Genomic DNA, 25,346 nt, shown 5'->3' with positions numbered 1-25,346 from the left:
TAGGAAAGGCCACAAAAAGAAGCAAATAACAAAAAGAAACTGCACATCCCAAAACAGACATAATATTATGAGGCAGAAACACTGCGAGGAAACTGACTCTTACTAATGACTTTCCATCATCTTCAATCTGAATCTAAAATGTTCACCTTACTACCATGTGAGGCACTCACGTTTTCAGTCACCATTCACAGCTTCCCATACCTGCCAGCTCCCCCATTTGTGCCTCCAACATTCCAGAGTACAGGACAACAGGCAGTGTTACAAACACAGTAACAACTGCAGTACAAGTTCCACAGAGAGAGTAAGCAGTAAGAGTCTGAAGACAGAGGATATGCAGTATTAAACATTTCCATGTTCAAACTCCAGGCCATTTCTAGCCTGTTCTTTCAGCAGCTACTTTTATGCTGTTGCTGTGACTTCATTATAAAATTTCTGTTCTGTCTAAACATGATACATATTTTCTTTCAAATTTGTATTTTGTAAGAAAGTTTTCTCTATACAAGCTCTATTTCCATTAAGTGTATGGTTTCAGTAAAAAAAAAAAAATCTGAAAAAATGAAACAAGCATAAAAATTAAGGATTTCTGGTTTTATCCAAAAACTGAATGCTTCCCCCTCAGAAATGCAAAATCAATATTTGATGAGAAATGCTGCCTGAACTTCATCCAGTTGATGGCTCCAGGCCTGATTCCCCATCAGATGACATCTTGCATTTTGCACCACAGCACAACTGAGTAGACTCCTGCAACAAGAGGCTGTGGAACATCACCTCATTTATGGTGTCATTACATAGGGAAAACAGAGGAGAAATACAGGACAACCTAGGGAATTCAGGCTCTCAAGGGCTAATAACTGTATAGAAAGAGCAAAAAAATTAAACACCTTAATGAAAGAAAGCTTTTCCTCACAGAAATGTGAGAACTATCCCAGACTGGGTACTAGCAGATGGACAATGCTGCTCTAAGTTTATGTCAGCCATGTGTCTCAGAGAGCTCATGTCACTGAAAACTAGAAAGCAAAATTTCTAGGCATGACACCCTTCAGAATATTCATCTGGAGTTACAGCCAAGTCCTCCCAAAGTCCCACCCAAGATGGAGCTTTGGCCAGAGAGAGCACTGAGCTCTGCATATGCTGCTGCCCCTTCCCTCCTTTTCAAACCAGGGGGCTGCTCCCCCACCACCACCCCCCAGAGCCAGCAGAACAGCTCAGCCACAGCTCCAGCAACACACAGGGAGGCAGAACCAGGCTTTGCACGAGGCAGATGGTGCCAGCATTGTGTAATACCTTGGGACAAGGAAGATACTTCCAGAAGGGCTTCTCTTGTTTTTTTTCTTTATTTCATTTTTTCTATCTCACACTTCATTCTTCTGTATAGAGGCAAAAAACAAATGCCAGACTGGCCACAAGGAGGGTCATAAGCCCTTTTTGGAAAGCAGCAACGAGCAGATGGGGAAGGCATCAAGCCACCTCACAGCCAGGGCTTGCTGATGCCCAAGGAAGATAGCAGCAATGGTGCACAATTCACACCTTAAAGCATAGCAGCCATGAGATATCCATGGATAGCTCCTGTAGATGACAAAATCCCTATCCCTAAAAAAATATAATCTGCCATACATGCAATTAAAATATTACATTATGCACATGTTGAATGCTGAAAGCATAAACTTTCATTGCACTGCTTTACACCATGGTTACGTATCATGACCCTGGTAGAACAATCACAGTAATCACATGTATTCATCCTTTTAACATGGAGAACACAGAGTGCAGCCAGCTCAGACAGGGTTTTTGGCCTGGTCCCCTTGGGAATTGTGGGGACAACACTGAGGAAAGTGTCCGAGGCACAGCCCCCAGGGAGCCTGCAACAACAGCAGCAGAGAACTGCAAACCCAGGCTCCCAAATTGAACCTCTCTATTCTGAAGATAAGAACATACACCTTGTCCCTATCATTCACCAGCTCTTATTTCTGATAATTTACAAAAAAATGCTTTCTTCCACAACTAGTATTCAGTTGCTTGGAATGTTGAAATAGCTCAAGAGATATTTCAACATTCCAAGCAACCCATTTGAGAACTAATCTATCTAAGACCACTATTTCTTTCAGAAGCACTAGCTCCGTACTTCAAGACAAAAAGGTATGTTCAGTCTTGAAGAAGCAGTGCTTTAAAATGCCTGAAAATACTATGTAAACTGATTTTATCAATGAAAAGCATTTACACTTGACCATAGAAGAAAACAATACACATGACAAGTGAACAAAACGGCTGAAATTTAAATTGGTCTTTAAACTGATCATCTAAACCATTTATCAAAATGTAAACCATTTATCAAAATGTATTACAGTGGTTAAAATGAGAATCATTTAGCAGAATTAAATTAGCAGTGCATTCTGCTATGGGTCGTCATTTTAAGCACAACTGATTTATAAAACCACTCACACGGTATTTCAAACCAGAAAGACATGGGTTTAGATACATCCCTTCTAATTTATGGAAATTCTTGCCTCAAATGCATTAAAAGACTAGTGTTAAATTTAAATCCTATCTTCAGCTTTCCACATTTGTTTTAAGCTTACTGATACCATGTCTTGAGGATAATTACCAGTATTTAAGATATTAAATTATGTCAAAACTATCAGAGATACATTGTACCATTGGATACTTTTGTCTGAAATAGAAGGCTGAAACACAAGTGTTAAAATTCAATAATCTGTTTCTTGAACTACCAGTTTAGGGCTACACCACATTTTGTCAAAATGTTCTGAATAAGGATAAGTAACTGGATGGCAACAGCCTTTAATTCAAAAGGCTGACAGTGGTCCCTGGTAATCCGTTGCTCAGCTCCCCTTTTGTCCAAGATGATGTCTGAGAAAGAGCCAAGAATTGGTTAAGGAGGTTGATCTCATGTCAGCTATTTAATAGCAATGTCCAAAGGATTTTTTTGTTTGTTTTAAGCCTTTGTTAGTTGTCTAAGTCTACTTAGCAATATGTCTTACCACACTAATGCTATTAGGATTAATCCTGTATAAAGAACTATAGAAGAAGTTCCAGAACAAATCAGGATACACAGTGTAGTGTCTCTGCTAAGGGTTACTGTATTGCCTGCCTCAGCTGCATAGCTCGATTAATAAAGCAAACCACAACTCAATCTCTTGCTGCTTATGAGGAAACTCCTCTTTTGATATTTGAAAACAGAATCAGTAAAGCCTCTGAGAACTCAGGAAAGCACCTGAAAGTTACCAGCTTTTCCAATGACTAAACACAGAAATTTTCCTAATACTTTTTTAGCTGTAAAGTTTTCATCAGCTTTTCCATGTTCTCAATCCAACAAAAGGAAAGAAAAATATTCTGAGAGAATGGGATGAAGATTCAGCTTTGTCTCTTCTGTAAAAGGTCAGATTCAAAGATTGAGATAAATTCAAGCATCTACTGGAATTACCTTCCTCATACCTCACCCAGACTTAACCAACACTTACAAATGATTAAGAGATTTATGTGTGTGTTTTTTAACTGTAAATTAACTATTCCTGTTCATTTATAGAATTCTAACCATGTCAGAGTTACTAGATTTCTATGAAGTTATGTCTCCCCTAAAATACCTATTCCACGTTTGCCTGCAACATTAAATTTGTGTTATTTCTTAACCAGAGAACAGGTACAAAACATACAAATCAAAATTAATCTCCTGAGCAGAAGGTCAGCTCCATCACATCTTTTCATAATACCAGTTGCCATCACAGGCTGTCACATTAGGCTATCTGTTCTCTCCTAAGTTTTGCCCAAAATAACTGTTTTTCTAATTTAAGCAAACTGTAAGAGAGAAGGAGGTTTTAAAAAAAAATTTAAAAGAAAAAAAAAATCACTTGCAGTAATGCAGATTTGAACAATTTAACCTGTAAGACAACATAATAAAATTAAACCAATCTTAAAAGAATTACAGAAAACTATAAAAATTAGTTATGCTTTTAAAACTAGCACTTTAATACTAGCTTTTTCAGCAAAAACTGAAAATTGAAATTAAAGAGTGAATAATAATCTAGCAGCCTGGATGTAACCCAAGCTCACAAAAGATGGACAGGTAGGGAAGCTCCATTTCAGACCTGCAAGGGCCCAATCTGGTAAAAGTGATCTGAGCCCAGGTCAACAAACAACACAAAAACAGAGAGGAGAAACACAGGACTCCAATTAAGTCTCATACAGAAGCCACATGACAAAATAATTTTTCCAGGATAAAGGTGACAAGGTATTAAGTTGTGCTTGGCCAGGGAGTGTTCAAACTGGCAGATTGAAGAGACATAGGACTGTTTTAACACCCTTACCTTGAAACTGTGTCATTCACAGAAGGACATGTAAGATGCAAAGCAGCAGAGAAAGAACCAGCAGGAGGGAGATCTTGCCCACAGCTGACTACTTGATTTGAAATTCGTGCTCAGTTGCACTTGCAGCTCAGAAGCTCCAGGAGGGATTTCTCTGGGTTTTCTCTTTTGTTTTGAGCTTTCTGTGCAAGATCACGTATTTGCATGCAATTATAAAGGCTTTTGTAGTAGGAATAATGTAACTAGTGGATAATACAGCTTGGTATGACAGCACTTGGGCAATGAAGTGAACAAGAAATACATCACAATTCTCCAGAAATTATCCAAACACAACATTCTCTTTGGCTACCTGAATCTACCCCTCTGTATGAAGAACTCTGACTGCAATCAGTTTGCTTTGGAAAACATTTTTCAATCTTTGTCTTCTGTTCTGCAAGAAACTTTTCAAATATCCAATTTCTCTATCTGTACTTCTTCCTTGAAGTAAAGGAGAAAGTTCCTCCCATATGCTAGCTAAATGCAAGTTCCTTTTTAATGAGAAAAATCCCCTAGAGCTATGAGCTTGTACTCATTTGCAGGAGAGTTAGCAAGCAATAAGATCCATTTTAAAAAGTAAGGAAGGATAAGGATACCCACTTGTTTGCTCGGGTAAGCCATAACAGCTTTGCTCATGGGGTGAGTGAAAGCCATAAAACCAGGCACATGTTGCACACACTGTGCTACCAGACTGGCACTTGATACACAACTACAGAGACCCATATCTGGGGCTGCCTTCAATATCTAAAGTTAGGGACCACATCAAATATTTTGACTCTATCTGGCCCCAAGACTCAGGTTAGTACCTCACTGTTCTCTGTTAGAGGCTGAAAAAATGAACTATTTACTGAAAACAGCGAGGCAGCAAATGTTAACATTCTAGATAAAATAGTTTGAAAATTGGGTGGCCAACCCTAATTCCAAATGTCATGATTCTCACCCTTAGAAATTTCACTCATCAATTCTACTGTACCAAATTAGTGGAGTAGTTAACTCTGCAAATCTATGTCTTACATTGAGGAACCCCAAAGAACAGAGAAGTGGACTGCACAGTCATCTTTTAATCACTGGCAGAAGGGACAGCTATGGAAAACAGGTCTAGACAGAAGATCTGGAAGCAACAGTAGCTTATTTTAGAGTTTTAAAGTTCAGGTAATTTTTGAAAACAGTAAAATCTTGACTACTTCAAACTTTCTCACAGCACATATCCGAAAGCATTACCATTACTCGTGCGGCCAGTATTGGCTAAGCTCTAGAGACAAAGCATAGAGGTCACAACATTAAATTACTTTGTACTTACAATACCAACATCACCAAGAAACCTATTCCAACCACATTTTCAGACACATGGATTGTCTGAATATGTTCCCATATTCATATTTTAAGTAGCTCCCCTGAAACTGCCTAGAGCCAGCTTGGTGAAGACAGAAGGCCAAGTGCCTCTAGGCCAGCACCAGCAGTGTCACACAGGCAGCTGTGCCCTTCTCTAACCACCAAGGAGTGCTGTCTTCCTGCTTCCTCCCAACAACTGTCTCAGAATTAAAAAAATACCCCAGCTCTCAGGTGATCTTTGCCTTTCCTCCATTTCTTACATTTTTCTTTTCTCTCTCTTTTGCAATTTGATATTTATTATACATTGAGAGATACATTCTTAAGGACACAGGCAAGTCTTGCTTCTTGGGAAATTTAGGTCAAAACATTTAAATTATAAAGATTTGAAAAAAAATACACCAGGAGGAAGACACAGTTCATATCTTATAATACTAAGAATTGTTATAATACAGATCTCAGCCTAGTAGCATCCAGATTCAGCAAAAAGATCAAAAAGAGTAAAATCCAATCATCACAAACTTCAAAAGTAGAACTGCTAGAATTTTCAGTGGAGCCAGGCACTCACCTTTTCAATAATTTACCTATTCCTCAGCTATGGGACTCCAGGGCTTGGGGAAAGAAAATTAGCCAGGAGCAGACCAAGAACTACAGTGTAGCCTGGAGCTGTGCAGAAAATCTATTGGCAGCACACTAGTAGGCATTGACAACAGATCAAAAAGTGAGAACCACTGCTGGAGAAGGATACAGAAAAGATGCACAGAAAGTTCAGAGAAGCTTGAAAGGAGGAGGCAACTGTGGCAAAACAAAACAATAAACAAAAATCTGACTGCAACAGTAAAATCTGCCAAAGACACACATACATATTAACATTTGTCACTGCTAGACTGTTGCCAGGATATCACCCAGTGAGCTCACCCACACTTATACATCACCTAGACACAGAAAACTTCACAGAAGTTTAAGAAAACTTCGTAATCACCAGTAGCACAAAAAAAATTTGCTGATTATTCAATATTTCCATAGTATTTTCCAGATACTGTGATTACTATTTCTTTCAAAAAATCCATGAGAAAAAAGAACATAAATATGAGCAGGAAAAACACAGACTGAAGCTGACTTTCTCACTAATTTCATCTGTCAATTCATAGTATTTGATCTAGCAGAGTACAGAAACACACAGTATGACCCATACCCTATCACCATCTTGCTGTCCTCGTTTAAGGATGCCTGGAAGAGGTATAATTCATGCATACAGCAAAGGCAAATTTTCTTACAGAATTCCTAAATTTTCGTATTATTTATCCTATGTTCAATATATCAGCATCTCAAACAGCACAACAATAATTATACAAGTGCAATTGCTCCTAGGCAATTGGTAGCACTCAGTATGGGGATTTAAATACAACATCTAAGTGGATATCTAAATGTATGGCTGTCAGATACAAGGACCAGCCACAAACAAAAAAGTAAAACTTGCATCTATCCTAAAAATGCTTTCATCTCTACCAGCTTCTCAGGTGCAAGAGCTACAACACAAGGGAGAAGTTTTATTCTAAAATCTTTAATGCAAAAAAAACCATGACAATAACATCAGAAATCAAGAACAAGGGATTATCTATTGCTCACTGCTTGTATTAAGCCTCCCCCTTCCAAGGCAGTATTGACTGAAAGAATGAATATTTGCTACTAAAAACTGAAATTCTTATTCATGTGGTGCCTAGAGAGGCTACCTGGAACAGAAGCTAGACAGTGTTAAAGGAATAAAGCAGGTATTTATTAAAAAGGCCTTCAAAGGATACACCTTAGGCAGTACAGGAGCCTGGCTGTGGCTCCACCCAAGATGTTCTCAAGATGGACCCCAAGTCACAAGTTTTAACATTGTTTTTTAAGTTTTGGTCCATTTACATATTGGGGTTAATTGTCCAATTACAGCTTCGGGTTATGAAGTCCCATCCTCCCAGACTGCTCTCCTCAATTGTACTCAAAAGTACAACTGTTTGTACTTTTTGGGCCTGAAGCTGCACTGGTGTCCTTGGTTCTCCAGCTGGAAAAGGATTTGTTTTGTCTAACTAGACTGTGGAGAGAACTGGCTAACACTTCATATGAAGTTCAGAATTATATCCTAATGCAGCACAGAACCCGAAAATTACGAAAGCTAAAACTTAAGGCATCACATGCATTCATTCAAAACTTGTTAGGACACACAGTGCTGGATCACAGCTGTAATGAAACTGGAGTCCAGCTGTTGTGCTCTCCTAAAACTGAAGGTATAAGCCAAAACCTGGGAAACTAAATATGGACTAGTTCCTAGCATCCATGTTTTCTACTTCTTAACTCTTATGAGTAAGTTTTCTACCTTTTAATCCTTATGCTTTTCTTCATTTCTTTAGCAAACCCACAGAGCCGAGCTTCACTGGACAATTCATTGGTGTTTCTGAATTCCCAAGTTATCATTCAACACACGGCAAAGACAGTTAAAAATGCTTCTTTAACTGTAAAGTGTATTTAAGCATTTGTCCTCTAAAATGGTGCCATCTTTGGCAACTCCAAGCTAGAGTCAAAAAAAGTAACAGAATTATGTTTTCATGTGTGCTAGAGGAAAAATAGAAGGAAAAGCTCCTTTTTTTAAAGGCGAAAATTTTATTAGTTGCTTATTCACATATTGTAAATTCTAAGCAGCTATGTTAATTGTGCAGCTTTATAAAAGGTCTCTCCTTTAATGTATCCATTTCCATACAATTAGTATTAGTAGAAAAAAGTTTATTTCATTTTAAAAAGAAATTTTATGCTAGTACAGTGTAAAATAATTTCATATTACAGCACATTTGCCTATACAAAATTATTAAATGATACAGCTTTTGCTAACAAATAAAGAATACTCTCAGTAGAGCCTGCTTTGGCTTGTTCTGCTGAAAGGATACAAGGGTGCAAAAGCAAACACTGTAATTTTTAATGTAAATCCTTGGCAAAAGTCAATGTATTACCAATTTAATTTAACACTGTTCTATGGCATGGAATGTGGCACAGGATGTTATATTTCACAGAAGATCTGGTCTGTAAACTCCAAATTCTAAAGCCTGGGTAACTCAATCAAATCACACATTCATTTTTACGTGTTTATCATGAAAAAGCAACTACCATGTCACAATTTCACTAATACCCTGCAAACACCTACAGAACTTCTGCACATATTATGCTCTCAGCTCCTCATGGACCGTTAATTTTTTTGACTAGAACCAGGTGCAGTTGCCATTACTAATTAAATGCTCCATCAGTATTGTTACAAATACTGTCCCCTCTCCTCTTCGCTTTCTCTTTTCTCCCTGCTTGAAACAATACTCCCATGTATCTTCCTGTTAAAGTACAGGGGTTTCTGTCATGGCCCTTAGTATTTTCAATTAAAGACTTAGGCAAACGAATGAGCTTTATGTAATTCATAGAGCACGGGCTTTCCCATCACTTTCTTGGACACAGACCCTAAATTCCACCCAAATACTGTTCCAGAGACTGAAGCAACTGCACTGCATGTCATCCAAATGGTTTCCACAGAGCAAGTTATTAAAACCATAGAATCATAAAATCATGGAAAGGCCTGAGCTGAGAGAGACCATAAAGATCATCCAGTCCAACCCCACTAACATGGTCAGGGATGCCACTCATTAGATCAGGTTACCCAAGGCCACAACCTGGCCTTGAACACTTCCAGGGACAGGGCATCCATTTTGCTTCTTTGCAAACAAGCAGAACTCGATAACATCTCCTGAGCTTTTCATTCTTTTAGGCTGAAGATCAGCCTCGCAACAACTTCAAAAGGCAAAGAAATGTTTTCCATCTCCCCACTTGGACAGAAGAGAGCAGCTGATGAATGGCTGCTGATAGCCTAACTAATTAATCCTTTAGGACGTAAAACAGGCACAAACAAAATCACATATAAGAGGAATGCAAGCAATTCCTAAGCCAATTTACAGAAATGACCTGCCCAAAGCATAAACCAAGTACTTTTAACTACAGCAAAATGCAGAGAAAAAGCTATTTCCATGAGGCATGTAAAAACTCAGCATGTCAGAGCAGATACATTATCACACTGCCAGATCAAATGCAAGAAGGTGAATTATGGGATAGATGGAGAAGAAAGGAAGTCACTGAACTAACAGTGAAAAGACGTGTGATATGTGTAACATGAAAGGACAAGCTCATGCTTCAGATCACACAGCTTAGTCATTAAATAGCATTTACACCACAGGAGCACAGAAGACCTGGGAAGGTATTCGTAACCATAAAAAAAAAAAAAGGGGGAAATTTCTTCTACCTTTCCTTTTTATGCCTAAATGCTGCAGGCCACAGATCTGTCAGATGTCACTGTCTGAGCCCCTTCTACACCTATTACTCCATTTCTGCAAACCCATCAGCCAGATCCTCCATGGCCAGAGCCCTCAGAGGGCCACTGAATCCATTCAGAATAAAACTGAGTATGTGCCTTTGAGTAACAGATAAAGAAAGGTGACAGGAAATGGAAAGCAAACTATCTGTAGCTGCTGTGTTGAAATTCTCAACTGCAGGAAATGTGTTCACAACTGAAGGTTGCACGTGAACACCTAAAACTGGTCTTATGGGTCAAAAACTATTATTTATCCTGTCAGTGCAGGATCAGTACCACATCTTTGTGCATAACAAACAGTAAAATCATTAAACTATCATCTTTAAAAGTCAATAAATCAAGGCTTCAAGACCACAGAGATTCCTTTAAACTGGTGGACTATATTTCTATTGGTAAACTACATTTTGACCAAAAAACCCTTTTTGTCAAAAAAATGCTATTTCACTACAGTGCTAGCGACTCTGTCACCAAATTTTGTTACAATTACACACAGATTATTAGTAATAAAGTCTTTCACAAATGCAAAAATAAAATAATTATTTTATTAAAATGAATGAAGATGACATCAATTACTTATTATTTATAAGTAACTTTAATTCAATTTCCACAGAATCATGAAGCTTTCCATTGGGAGTTAGATTATTTTTGTTTCCTACAGATCTACTAAAAATCTATGCATGCAATGATCCAGTCAACCCTGACTGCTCATAGAAATGAAAAGGATATTTCCACCAATTTCTTGCAACTCAGTGAGGAAGAGGCCTGGAGCCTCTGAAGTAGTGCAGTGACCAACATTCCCTGAGTGCCAGGCAAGTCACATGTAATCACTGGTAAAACACATTGCTTCCTCTACAGGCCTGTTGAAATATCCTAAAAAGATATTTTAGTTTACAAAAACTAAATTTTCTGAATAGTTAAGGAAAAAACCCAGTATTTTAAAGCTGAACAAGCCATAAGCCTTTTGTCAAAACTGAACTGTGCTGCTAACGTCTCTTGGATATGTAAATATATTTCCTTGCCTGTACTGAGATTACTGCTGGGAGCTTCATATGGTTATTTACACTATGGTGGAAGTATACTACCAAACAGGAGCATAGATTTCCTACCATAAACAGCTTTCAACACAAGAACAAATGCACAAACTATAAACACTTTAAATATTCAAACTAGAGCTTTTCCAAATGATTAAAGCAACTCTTAAGCATCTGCTTAAAACTGCAAAAACTCGGAACAGATTTAAATCTTAAAACACATTGCTCAAGTCTGCAAAAGAGCTCAGTTTTGCCAGCCCCTTCATCTGTCTGTCCTCCTGCACCAGCACATGTGAGCCTCTGACTGACAGAACTCTGTCTGCCTTTTTATAAATATCCCAGGTGTTGAGCATTGTCACTTCTAACTCAGGAGTAGGAAGACCTCACTTGAGAAGGCTAAGGCATCTGTGGAGCACTGCAGTGGCCAACAAAAGCAAAGAAAGACCACAGCCCAAGCTAAGCATTTTATTCAAGTGAAAAGTAAAATATCTGATGGATAGTTGCCCACACTGAAGACTCAATGAACGTCCCCAGTTTCACTGAAATGCAAATGGTGAAAGGCTGTGGTGGAGTCCAAAATAAGTACCTGAAAAAAAATTTCACAAGACAGAAATTCATGGAATAAAACGATATTGGGGGGGTGGTGGGAGGAAGTTTGAGGGCATACTGGATTAAGCTGGTTTTGTCACAGTTCTTAAAAACACACAAGTTGTGCATTGCTCACCAGTGAAAAACTAAATGTGCCATTTTGATGAGAAGTTGAATATATTACAAAGAATAGGTATTGGGATTACTGTCAGCAGAGCTGTTTAATTTCTGCTTTAATAGGAAATAAAATGGAACAACAGAGCATAGCTATTTTTCCTGTTCAGAATTTAAAATACATACCTTCCCCATGCAAATACTTTTATGTCTTTTAAGCAGCCTTTTTTTCCCCCAAGTCTTCTAAAATGCCCATTAATATCTTCTTGCATCTTTTAGGGTTCTTGAATTTTTAATAAATTAGGCTTGATACTTGGAGCTCAATCTCTGGGAGTTTCTGGCTCAGACAGTCTCTAGTCTCATGGCTCCCAATCAGTTATAAAAAATTGATGAGGTCCTGCCCTGAAAATCCAGTTGATCCAGAAGCCCAAAAGCACAGGAGCTTGAGCTGTGGCAAAAGACATTTCTTTGGGTTGCCAGCAATGGTTCCAGGCACTTAGACTTTTACATCTGTGCTAACAAATCAAAAACACCTAGCAACACTCAATGGTAGTGAGGCTGGCTGCCATAAAGCAGCCCACACACTACTGCTCAACTCTTCTACTGTCCAAAAGAGGTTACCACATCCCAACTGCCTGAGCAGAGCAGAAGGTGGCTTGTGTGTGAACAGAGCCATACCTAGGACCTGGCTGGGAGAAGGGACAAGCACAGGCTAAAGTTACTGTGCCTGTCAGCATTTCAGCAATTCAACCATGAGTTTGATACATATCTCTAATTTGCTAATACAGATGAAAAAAAGGAGTCTGAGTTGGAGTTCCTATACCACTGAGCTCCCATCCCCTGTGCTCTCCAGGAAGAAACTTCAACAACTTCTGCTCCACCATTTTAACAACATGCATTTTTCTGTGTGGCCTTTTCAAACTTTCTTGCATCTTTTTTCTAAATCACAGAATCACAGGAGAATTGAGGCTACAAGTGATTTCTAAAAATTTCCAAAGCACAGACAACTAGAGCAGGATGCTTGCAACCATGCCCAATCTCCTTCTGAGTATCTCCAAGGACAGACCCACTCTGGGCAACCTGTGTCAAGTGTTCAATCACTTTCACACTGGAAAGTCAACCTCAAGTTCTTATGTGTGGCCCTTTGCTTCACTCCACTATGTCTCAGTACTCCCCTCCAGAGCCTCACCAGGGCTGAACAGAGGTAAACATCATCTCCCTTAACTTGCCCTATTTGACCCTATTTTTCTAGTAGTGGATTAAATGAGAAAGAAAAAGGAACATATATTTAATATTTAAACATTCAATTCTGCTATGGTCATTAGTTTCTTGTCACTACTATTATTTACCTTTATGGTAAATTGCCTGCTACTGAGAACTCATACACAGATCAGGTAGTTTTTTTCCTCCCCAAAGCCAAAAATTGCTAAGTAAAGTAAATAAGGAAAGGACAGCTGCAAATGTTCATAATCAAAGTAAACCAGCAGTGGGATGAAGGTGAAGTCTTTCCAATGGCCAGCACTGCAGCTGGCCAGAGAAACAAGACTCACTCTCTCAGTGCATTTCACTTCCTGTCCCTTTCTTTTGTTACTGACCTCGTCTCAAATCTCTACCCCTAAAACTCTGCCTATTGGTTCTTAGCTGAAAGTGTTGGGAAGGAAGCAACAAATGAACAAGGAATCTCACATGCCAGAATGGGGCTCTGTTTCCAGCAATAATTCTTGCACAAAGGGCCATCAGTGTACAGCTCTCTCTGTGTGGTGCCAAATACAACGATAGCCTTGCATATGTCCCACCAGAGGTGACTCCACCACCAGCCTGACAACAGTTGGAGCCTGAAAGAGACACACCATGGTGACATACTGACTGCTACTAGAGAAGGCTCCACCATCTGCCTCCTGCTACTTGCACAACAATGCAATCTGCACTTTAAAACACCCTTGTTATGTTAGAGAGCCTTAAGCCTCCCTCTGTTCATGCCCTGCGTGGGCAACATAACTTCCCTTGACACAGGAGGATGCCTGGGCTGCATCAACAGGAACACAGCTAGCAGAACAAGAGAAGCACTCATCCCCTTCTGTCTAGCACTCATCAGACCACATCTACAATCCTGCATCCAGCACTGGGCTGGCAATACCAGAAAGATCAATAAACCAGAGTGAGATCAGTGAGGGCTAACCAAGATGGTCAGCTGGCTGAAGACTTGCCCCACGAGTACAGGCTAAGGAGTCATGGCTTGTTCAGACTAGGGAAGAGGCTTCGAAACAACCTTCCAAAACTTGCAAGGAGTTGGAAAAGACAGAAAGACCGACCGAAAGACCGACAGAAAGACCGACAGAAAGACCGACCGAAAGAAAGACCGACCGAAAGAAAGACCGACCGAAAGAAAGACCGACCGAAAGACCGACCGAAAGAGAGAAATTCTGCAAGAACTATCAAGTATAGGGAGCCAGGCTTTCACAGTGAGGCCTGGTGGGAACACAATAGACAATGAGCATAAATTGAAAAAAGAGGGGTTCAGGCTTGATATAAGAAGAAACTCTTCTACCATAAGGACAGTCAACTAGTGGAAAGATTACCTAAAGAAGTTTTACAGGCTCCATTGCTGGATGTTTCCAAGATTTGAAAGGTCACAGCTGATTCTCCTCTGAGCAGGACCTCCTGAGGTTCCTTCAGTCTGAATTATGATATGGTCCTAAGATAGGAGCCACTCACATTTCTAAGGCTCTGCAGAGACATCATTGAACTGGTGGGCTTTTACATTGAGGATAGTGGTGTCCATGCCCAGCAGAACTTTAGATACTTGGTAAAATCTGAGTCTTATTTCCTTCTTAAACTACATGAAGATAGTGCACCTGGCTTGCACTGTACCTGAGCACACTAGAAAAGGAAACAGGACCAGAATAGGAAATGTACTGCAAAAGTGCAGCAGCCCTTGGCTGGGTTTTCCTGGAGTTTCATTAAAGCCAAAGACAGACTTTGCAACTCTGCAACAACCAGGCTGAGCTGGGTGCAGAAGCAAGGAGATGCCAACACCTCAGCTGTCTTGACATGACATGAACAGTGATAATTTATCTAGGTATGTATCTACACATGGATCACATGTATAAGCATGTGCTTCAAACCTCATGGATGAAGTGAAGTCAAACAAAATAAATTTGGTACAATGAAAAACAAGTTCAGTAAATATGCCACAGAGTACTCCTGCATCATGCTCCAGTTCAGTAGCCCTCAGCAGCAATCTTGTCAGTGCACAGAAATGGGCCACTAAAAACTTGGACTGCGCACAAAACATGACATATAGGAAAAATTTCCAACGTCCTTTATAAATTAACAGCCATTTTTTCTGTTTTCCCAGGCTATGGCAACTAAATATTCTCACAGGTCACTGCTACCCTTATACTGAATAACCTACCTCATCCTTGTTTGTAGCACATTCCTCTAACTGCTGTGTTAAACACATGCACACACATCTACTACAAAATACTCCACTGAGACCCCCACCAGTCCTAAAGCACTCCAGCCACCATTGCCTTGAAGGAAGCAAAGGTTACCCAGGCTAAGCAGCAGCTGCTCTTGATGCACACAAGCAGCAGGGGCTGTCACTGGAACAGAAAGGCAGTGGACAATTGGGTCAGCACATGAAAGTGGACTGTCTGCTGTGTGTGACCACAACACAGCTCCAAGCAGCTCTGAGAAACACTCAATGGGAACCTCACATAGCTTCCCATCCATAGCTTACTGTCCTGCTAACAGGACTTGGCTTCAAGTTGGGAAGGTCTGTTAAGGATTTTCACTGCTGTCCCACTTGTAGATTATGGCCTAAGGAAAAACCTCATTATACCAAAGTCTAACAGCCTAAAACATCAGGTATTTGTACAGCACCTTATTTATTATCTGCAAGAGACCCAAGGTGCAAGCAAAAGGCAAAGTATTAGAAATATACAATAATTCAAAGACTAAAAGAGTGCCCTGATAAAACAATTAGTCCTTCAATTGAAAGACTTCTTCAGTTATACTCTGCTTTAAATGTGGATCACAGGCCCCTTAAGATTAAGAGATAATTTTCACAACTTTTTATTTCTTGACTTCTGCTAAAACAAAAACAAACTGATGCAGAAGAAATTTTTAAAACCCAACCAATTTTAAATGTTACACATCTATATGCAGCCAGAACAGCAAATGCAACATTATCTCCTGTCTTGGGTCAATTTTGTAACTTTAGGTTCCACCAATTACTTTTTTTTTTCCCCAGCAAGTCTGAGAATACAGAGCCAGTTAATAGAAGCAACCCAGAGATACACACTCTTGCCAAATGTGACCTAATCCATATTAGCCGTAGGTACAGGGTTTGAGTTAAAGCAGATTTGTGCTTTCCATTTTCTTTTATTTGAGTTGATCAGCTCAATTTGATCATCTTCTGTTTTTAAAAATACAGGTTTCACTGAGATTAGAAAATTAACCTTTCCCTGAGAGGCAGAACCATCTGAATTGAGGGCACACAAGGAAATATTGATGGGGAAAAGGCAGCACTGTGACAAAGTACTCAGTTGGATCACAGGAAAAAAAAAAGAGGGAGAGACTGAAGAGAAGGAGAGTCTCAAAAATGTTTCATAACAGGGGGAAGTGGAAGAGAGTAGCTGGAGAATAAGGCATAAACTATTTTCTTTCCTGCCATTATGTTATTAGCTGACAGTGACAGAAAGAGAGGGAAAATGGGTCAACCATGCTAGACAAACAAAAACTCTGCATTGCTATCTCTATCCCAAAAGAGGACAGGATGGTCTTTTAGAACATAGCATGAAATGCACTCAAAGTACAAGCAGGTCTCCTTGCTTTATATCGTACATTCTGCCCTGAAATGTCAAGAGATCTGAACATGACTATCTATCTCTGTCACTAGGAAAGAGAATACAATTACAGATCAATGGGAGCCACTCCCTGATTTATGAATCTCATATCCCTCCTAATTCTTCTCATAAACATCATGAATCCATATGGTGTCCAAGTGTTACATTCTGTATTTGGTTTAGGTTAAAGATATTTAAATCAAACAGAACCAGACCCAAGATGTTTCTATGCAATTGAAGTGAGTTACCCACTGACTCCTCCTTAGCCAAGCCTCAGGAATGCAGAGCATCCTTTATCATTCAAGTGCATTAAATCAGACATAAAGAATTTCCCATTTAGAAGATAACATAGAAGCAACAGGCTTTTTATTAAAAGATTCTCAAAAAATTCATGTGGGAAACTGCAAACCTGCTCTATCTGCACGTTTTTAGTGATGTATACCCTAAGTAAGGTCACTGGTCCCTGCTCTGTAAAGGCTTTGCTACCACTTAAAATTGTCCTTTTTTGAACCACAGCTCAGATTTCTGGGTAAAGAGCCTGATGTCTGCAAGTAGGCAACAGTAAACCTGAAAAAGCCAGCAGCAGGGAAAGGCAGCTTTACCAATAGCACACAGTGTCACTATAGAAATCTGTAACAAAAAAATGGGGGGTGGGGAAAGCAGGGAAGGGCAACCAGGCCAAGAAATTAAAATACAGACACACACATAGAGTTTCATATCTATGAAGTGACTGAGGCAAAAAGATAGAAAAGAGAAAATTAGTGAGGGAAAACAGCAGATGAAATTGAAAAGTAATGGTTTGTTGCAGTTTGGGGAAAATGACTCAGCATTCTACAATCCACTCTGGCCTATAATCCAGAGCCTGCAAAATTTTTTCAATCTCTCTAGATATCAATTAGGTTAGAAATCACAAATACAGGAACTGCATAGCAGGGTAAATTGCTCCCTCACAACTGCATCAGTGAGATCTGCATGGAAGGAAACACGGAGGAGGGCACAATCATCTTTAACCAGCAGCAGTGCTGAAGCAGTCTCTAGAAGAGTGTCATTGTCAGCACAACTGTTGGCTGAGCACAAAAATAAAAAGAGAGAAAACTATAATAACAAAAATTGTCACAAGCTGACCTTCAGACAATAACACAATAGGAGTCAATGGACTATGGCTATTGACTAGTAATTTACTGGGTAGGAAATTAATATGCAGTGGGGGTTTTGTTTGGTTGGGGGGGGCAAGGTGGATGGTGGTTGTTTTTTTTACTTTCAGACTGTTACTTTGAAAATAAATTATCCTCTCTAAGAGGTGTGAAGCCAATTGCAAATACAGTGATGTTCTGCCCCCACAGTAAATAGTAGCTGCTATTTGTTTCTGAGCTGAAGTTTGGGCTCTCTGCTCTCCAGGGAATGCATCACATGATGGGTTTGCTGCCCATAATGGGTACAGTCTACTGCTCAGACACCACTATATGCAAAAAATCACTAACACTTTGTAAGGTCAATGAAAAGAAAACAACTCACATGGTTACAGCAAACAGCTAACAACTATGCAAAATTTGCTGACAGATCTCCAACGCTGATATCTAAACCAATCACCAATAGCTGGGCTTGAACTGGGACCATCTTAAAGCATATGCACCGCTTATGCTTTCTTCAGTAAAAGCTTAATGGGCTTTGCTGATGGGATCTGTGATAAATCGATCCACTCAAGGGACCATCTGCAGCCTCCAGTCAAAAAGACAGGGTCCTGGCCAGCCTGAAGTTGGCATGCTGCCTACTGCTATGTGAACCATGGCAAACTTACAGATGGGGCATAAACTAAAATGAACAAACCTCAACACATTACACAAACACCTCAGTAAGAATGTACAGCTCTGTCTGTGTTAGTAAAATGCTGTCAGTGCATATTTTGGTTTTGGAGACAGTCTTCATCTGTAGTACAGCCTCGGGAATGTATGCTACACCCAAAAACATCTCATGGATTTCAAAAACTTCTCACTGATTTCACTATGTTGAAAACCAAATTTGGCATAGGCATAACAACATACAAGTGTTTAGAAAATTAAGGTTAACACTGAATTTGGTTCACCCAAAGATGTTCCTCATCTTCAAAGTACACAGGTATGTGAGAATTCTTTATACAATAAATTTTTATGCTTTGTTTCCCTCTTTGGGATCTCTAATAAAAACCTGACACTGGGTCAAGTTTCAGCTGAACAATTTTCTAGCAACAGTTTTACTTGGGCTATATAACCCTTCTTCCAAGAGTTTTCAAGGCCCAAGTGCATCTCCTGACAGGAGATCATTAATGATACAGTAAGTTGTGTCAGTGTACTAAAACAGGTGAGTGGTAAGGTGACAAACTGATTACAGTCAGTTCCAGAAAAGGAACTGACTGTAATCAGTTTGTCACAATCAGCATGGAATTTAAATTAGCAATCTCATTGCAGTAACCAACAAGGTTACCTCTACACATCAAGGGAGAAAGACAGGCACCTTTAAATGCTGACCCATTGCTTCTCAAAGAGCTAAGATAGTACTCTGTATAAAAGGTGGATCCAGTAGGGAAAAAAAAGCCAGAACCCATCACCACTCCCTTCCCATGGAACATTTTGGAAGGCAATGGCTCATACCAACCAATGTATACCACTCAGGTTCTTGAGAACTTCCCAGCAGATAGCACTGTTTATTGAGAATCCTATTTAATGCCAAAACACAGCAAAGTACTATTCAGTTTCTTTTTCCCACTGTCATCAGGTCACCATTTATCCTATCCAGTCTGTCTGCACATACATTTTCCCTCTTTGAAACCTTGAACTGAGAGCAGACAGTTAATGAGATAATCTTCATAGCCATTGAGGGCAGAGTAAATAGTTATTTTCTGCAGTAACAAACGAGAAACTAAATGGCTGGAAACAATGAAAAGTATAGTTGAGAAAGAACAGACCAGCATTTCCACATGCATATTAATTATTGAAGTACAGCAGACAGAGAAGTTTACCCCCAGCCTCAGCCTACTCAAGATTCCTGTATTCTAGGCACTAATGATATTTATATTTCACTTGTGAAAAATATACTAAATACTAAAAAATATTTATGTCTCCAGTTCACTCAGTAATTTTTGTTCAAGTGTGATAATGAACTTTAGAGCATTGCTGTTGAATGGAAATTTAAAAAATACATTAAGAAGTGAGAATTTTCTTTTTATAGCTGTTGACAGTCTAGCTGCAGAGTTATAACACACAGAGTAAGAGGAAACATTGCTGTTATTAGGAGCCATGATATTTTAAAATTGACTAATCTTGATTACATAAAATGCTAATGTGTTCTATAAACTTTTCACAACAAAGATGCCTCAAATCAAGAAGGCCTAAAAAGGCATTAAATGGAGCACACCTTCCCAGAAACAACTATTGGGCAGCTACAAAAAGGCACTGGATTTTGATTAATGGGGTTTAGTGCAACAATTACCTCAGAGTTCATGTATTATTAATACAAATACTTGCAAGGTGGTATAAAACTGAGTTTGTTAGCTCAGATTTCTACATCAGGGAGAAAACACAAACAAGGTTCTTGCTGCAACAAACTCTTCCTGACCTTCAGCAAAAACGGGGGAAGGAGTTCAGGTCAATAGCCATCGGTACGAGCTGGCCTGGGAAGCCCAACAGCTCCTGAACCTGAACGAGTTATTAAAGAGTCCTGACACTCCTTCCTAACAAATAATCACTGCATCTTATCACCTATGCTTGCTTTTTAGCAAAGAATGCTGCTGCACAGAACTTTTTTGGCTTCAAATTGAACACAATACAGCAAATGCTGCCTGATTTGGAAAAATCTATACCACTTTCTACACTTGGGAAAATGACAGGCTTTATCACAAGAAAGCAAAAGCCTAGTGTACATGTAACATATTTGTTTCCTCTCTTGTATGAAAGAACTCTGTTAAAAGAAAATAAAAATTTTAGAAGTCTCTATTTATCCAGATGCTTTTCATAAATCAAAATACTAATCAATGTTTTATCTTTTATCACATTTCTGGGGAAAGTTTTCTAAATATTTATTTATATACCAAATATAAGTGACTATAAAGCTGTTCTTAAAAAAACTGAGAATTCCAAAGAAATTTTTTAGGGCAATGATTGCTTCTTTTCCAGAAAAGCAGGGAGGCCTTATCATGCATTTCATGCAGTATCATAAAGTTTTTGAACCACTTCAGTTAATTTCCATGTGCTTTCTTTTGATAAACCCTTTTTCTGTTGGTGGCAAATCTGACAAAATGAGAAACAGGGACATAATTTCTCTTACATTGCTAGAGCTAGACCACAGAGAAATGAACCAATTTTTTTTAATAATATTTTATTCTTATTCCAATATGCAGAATAGCCATGCAGTCTCAGCTGCTGAGGTATTGAAAAGCCCTACTGTAACATGCTTGAAATTTAAAACTTACTGAAATTCATCTGTTTGTGGGTTCATGGTACCTGCACAAACACCACATACATTATTATAAAGCTTTCACACTGGCAAAATCTCTGGTTTAGCATCAGATTATTCCATGGTCACTACAATTTCATTTTTATGGCTTAAGTTTTGAATTTTTTTAATTGGTTTCTCCATTTGAAAGTGTATTACTACATCCATGGAATTTCTCCATTTCTTTCTATTTTTCCCACCCTCTGTGAAGTTGTCCATCATGTTCTACTGTGGAAGAGCTCTTGGAAGTATTTTTCTAATCTGTTTTTGAGAAGATCTTATGAGACTGCCATCTAGAATAGCAGAAGGTTTTCCTAAAGATTTTGAATCACAATCAACAGCAAGCAATCAAATCATCCTTAATGCTGCCAGCTTCTGGTCACCTAGATTTTGTGACATCTGATTTTGCTTTTTTTTCACCACCTAAACTGTGAGGATTTTTTCCTTACCCTCTGAACACACTACTGAAGTTCCATCCAGGATTTTCTCCCCAGGCAGTGGCCATTTTCCTGTGGCAAATTCCATCTCATGGCAATCTCCATCTTTAGCCCTCTTTCCTCCCTCTCTCTACACAATTTACACAAGAAAATTTCCATCCTGCCCAAAGCTTCCAGCTGTGACTTTGCTGCCATGCTCTAATCTGTCAGTCTGTCAGGGAGTGGTCAGAGGGCCTTAAACCAAAAACATCTTTTGAAAGACAAGGGGGAAAAACACTATTCTCCTACTAACAGCACAGTAAGAAGACAATATTTAAAAAGAAGAAAATATAAATCTTCTGCTCAATAAATTACAGCATATGACCTATTTTTCATGCTCTTAATACCAGACTATCTCAATGCTTTGGAAGGGGAAGAACCTGACAGCAGAAACAGAAGAGCTGGTATAAAATCTGTCCCTGCAAGTCATTATTTGCACCCAAGCTAATGAAAAGAGGGAAAGGGAAAGGGAAAGGGAAAGGGAAAGGGAAAGGGAAAGGGAAAGGGAAAGGGAAAGGGAAAGGGAAAGGGAAAGGGAAAGGGAAAGGGAAAGGGAAAGGGAAAGGGAAAGGGAAAGGGAAAGGGAAAGGGAAAGGGAAAGGGAAAGGGAAAGGGAAAGGGAAAGGGAAAGGGAAAGGGAAAGGGAAAGGGAAATTCTCCTTTCATGTCAGATTATCTGTAGTACAGTAAAATACAAAATAGATGTTGAAAAATTTAAAAGCTGAAAAGGAGAGAGATCATTAAAAGGACTGTCTAGGCAGTCTTTTTAATTCTGAGAAAAGCACAGTATCTTTTCAAAAGGATTATAGTGTAAATCTGACTTTGATAAGCAGAACAATAACTTATGATACCCCAAATCATTACTGCCTCTAAACTCAAAATCTGCAGGAGTAAAAGCTGGCCCTGAGAATCATCAATACACACACTCATTGCCTCAAACAGCAAGGATAAACTTCACTACAATGTAATCCTCTATAATGCAATAGATAATACTTACGGCATTAAATCCTGGCATCAGTTTAACTCTTCCAAGCACTTCATGAAAATATTCAATTTTATTTTCCTGCTCTGCTATTCAAAGTGCTGGACAAGTATTACATAAGTGTTTGTGGAGAAGATCATCTACTAAATACAATTATGGAAGGAACTAGAAAGTATTTAGTGGTTCCTTTCTGAACTGCCATAACAGTCCCTTAGATGAGCAAAAGGTAGAAACCATACAGTTCCAGAATGTTAAACCTTTGGAATGGGTCACCAGCTTACTTGCTCCCTGAGTTTCTTCCCAAGTTCCATCAAAGCACAACAGTACTTTCTCTAACAGAAACTCTTTTGTTCTGTGTCCATCTTACAATGTCTTGCCATGAAACGTCTTTTTCCCATTTCTGCTATCATTAGTTTAAAACCCAAAAGCTTGCCATTACAATTTTAAACTTTCCATAGGCTCAAACTATTCCAAGAATTTAATACAGTATCTAGACATATGCAAAATTTCAAAAATTTTAATTAAAAAAAAAAAACCTCAGTATTTGGGTTTGACTATCTGTCCACTCTCAGTAATCTGAATAAATTTCATCAGTCTTCCCAGTTAACAAAACACAAAACTGCATTTTGCCATCAAAGGCAAGTATTATGCATAACTTCTTTAGGCTTTTTTTTTAATAAAAAAAAAAATAGGTAGGCTTTTATTCAAATCTTATTAGCTAGTATTATTTTTGTATAGGAAACAGCAGTGCCTGGGCAGCTCTCAGGATCTTGGCTTTAGGAATGCAGTTCTTAAAGCTTACTGTAGTGCACTGCATTAAAGGCAAATTCTGATACCAGAGACCAGGCAGAAAACCAAATTATGCTTTCAAGATTGTAAGACTGAAGATTCCTATATCCTGAACATATGCACTCTGAGAATTTATGTTAAACAAAATCATCTCCAAGATTAGTGCAGTTCCAAAAGATGTGAGCACTCCTGGGGTTTCTCACACCAACAGTGTGACTCCATGTCACATTTCTATGAATCTTCTGCCCTTGCAGGGAGAATTTTGGTTTCACTGTGTCTAAAATGTGCAGCACAACAGGGCAGCTGTGCAGCACAAGGGTACTCCCCTTACTCCACAAAAAATATTTCATTATTATGAAATGTACCACCCAAGTGAATTTCATAGGTCCTGTTTTTTTAAAATACACATCAATCTCTCAGGCAGCACTGGAAATGGTTCCCAAGTAAAAGCCACTTTGACCACTTTGACATTGGTCTAACAGGCAGCTTCCACCTTAGGAAACTGAAAAAACTCCATGTTGCACATACAATGCACTTTTACCAACACTTTTCACAAATACTTCAAAAGCTCTGTGCAGAGAGGAGGAGATCTGAAATTCATTTCCAGAAAATATTAAATCAGTCCTGGTCCTTTCTTAAATTTAACTGCCAATGCTAACTCTGTACCCTTTTTGTAAAGCACTAAAAATTAACTTTCATAACTCACAAAAACCTGAGATATTTATCAAAACAAAATCTGTATATCTTTATCCTATTTTGCTACTGGTTTAATTTATGCATTATCAGTATTATTCTATCATATCTGCAGTAACCAAGTCTTTTTATAATACAAATTAACTTCACTTTTTCTTAAGCTTGATTCACCGAATTAGATAAATGAATGCAGCACATTCAGGAAGAATCCATTTTAATTGAAAATTTTGTTCTAGCTTAACTAAATAATAACAAAATTTAATAAAAGTAATATTGGAACAATATTGGAATAATAGTAGAGGGTACTGTAGTTCAGAGCCCTCTAAACTTGAATTCCACATTATGCAATAGCTGAAGCTTCAAACTACCAAGACAAAAGGTTCTAGGATTTAATATTTTATCCAACAAAAGATCATTCCATATTTAGAAAGGAAATGTGCCACTTCTTCCAAGTTTCCTCACCTCATTCTACAGTTAAAATGAGTTTCCCCTAAGCATCCACCAGATACATTATCACATATTTCAATCACAATTTATATTTCTCATGCAAAAATTATTTGCATTACCTCCACACAAGAGTATTATTTTAAAGGGCAAACAAACATCCCCCCTTCCACCATACCCTTCTCTATTCTGTAGGAGGATCAGCACAAAGATACCCAGAAGAGTGCAGCAATGGCTAAAATAAATATTTGTTTGTACTATATGCTTTGTATTCACTACAAACTTCTTCAGTAAAAATTTTTTCAACTATTTATAAATCCACTGGTAACCTCAATGCAGCTATCCCTGCTAGATTACCTCTTTAGTCACATATCCATTTATCTTGCACTTACTGGCCATAACAGCTGCCCATAATAACCTTAAGAGTACAGAGGGATCCTGTTGCTATAGAGGCAACAGAAATTTGTGGGCACTGCAATGAAAATGCACTGCCAGACCTAAACTTAGAGAAGTCAGGCAAAGCTTCACTATCCCAGCCCTCTGCAATACACCAGACTGTTGCTGAACCAAACCTGGTCAGTAATTAAGCCTCTCTGATTCAGCCACCTCACATTACCTGTTCTTTGGTGAACAGCCTTTTCTAACTCCAAAACTTAAAAGCCAAAACCAAAGCTAGTGATTAACATGCTGATTAAATGAATGCTTAACACCACCAAGTTACGGTGTGCTGCAATCTTTTTTCTTTTCTTTCAACAACTGTATCAAGAATATTTATTCTTCCGTTGAATAACATTCACTAAGCACTTCATCAAACAAAGCCAACAACATTACAGCCCATTAATTTTTCACT

General features: G+C 38.7%; 1 protein-coding gene across 2 annotated transcripts in view; it reads right to left on the bottom strand.

Moving 5' to 3' along the window:
* The window catches only part of NEBL (nebulette), a 249,483-nt gene that overhangs the window by 179,099 nt on the left and 45,038 nt on the right, over positions 1-25,346 (bottom strand). The window lies entirely within an intron of this gene.

The sequence above is a fragment of the Serinus canaria genome, chromosome 2 (assembly GCF_022539315.1).
Source record: "Serinus canaria isolate serCan28SL12 chromosome 2, serCan2020, whole genome shotgun sequence".
NCBI lineage: Eukaryota > Metazoa > Chordata > Aves > Passeriformes > Fringillidae > Serinus > Serinus canaria.
Note: the sequence above shows the minus strand (reverse complement) of the source record. Positions and strands in the feature narration are given on the sequence as shown.